Genomic DNA, 492 nt, shown 5'->3' on the forward strand with positions numbered 1-492 from the left:
GACCAACTGTGTGGATTAAAGTGTGCTCCCCATTGCTACTTTAACACTTCACAAAATCATAGGTTTAGAAGAAGAGATGATTTTTTTAGCACATTCAAATTATTCTCTTTCTGAAAAATTGTATTTTGCAAAGAAGCTGAAACACAAGAAGCTAAATTACTTGCCTCTGGTTACAGTGTGAGTAAATATCTGAGGTTTCAAGCTAGGTCTTCTTGTCGCCAAGTCCAGAGTACCATCCCTATGAGATTACATGTCCAAATCATCTTTTGGAATCTGATGATGAGTTCTTTGCTGCAGAGTAGTCAAGTATGCAGGTTATCGATATGAAATTGGGAGAAAAATAGCAACAACTAAATTTAATACATATAATAAATGTTTCTTCAGCTAGTAATATAAGTTAAAAATAAATGAATTCATAGGGATTCAGACATATTGTTAAATAATAGCTTAATCAATTATTTGAGAGGGGAAAAAAGCTCAAGGTTAAACGCT

The sequence above is a fragment of the Macrotis lagotis genome, chromosome 2, assembly GCF_037893015.1.
Source record: "Macrotis lagotis isolate mMagLag1 chromosome 2, bilby.v1.9.chrom.fasta, whole genome shotgun sequence".
In the NCBI taxonomy this organism is placed as follows: Eukaryota; Metazoa; Chordata; class Mammalia; order Peramelemorphia; family Peramelidae; genus Macrotis; species Macrotis lagotis.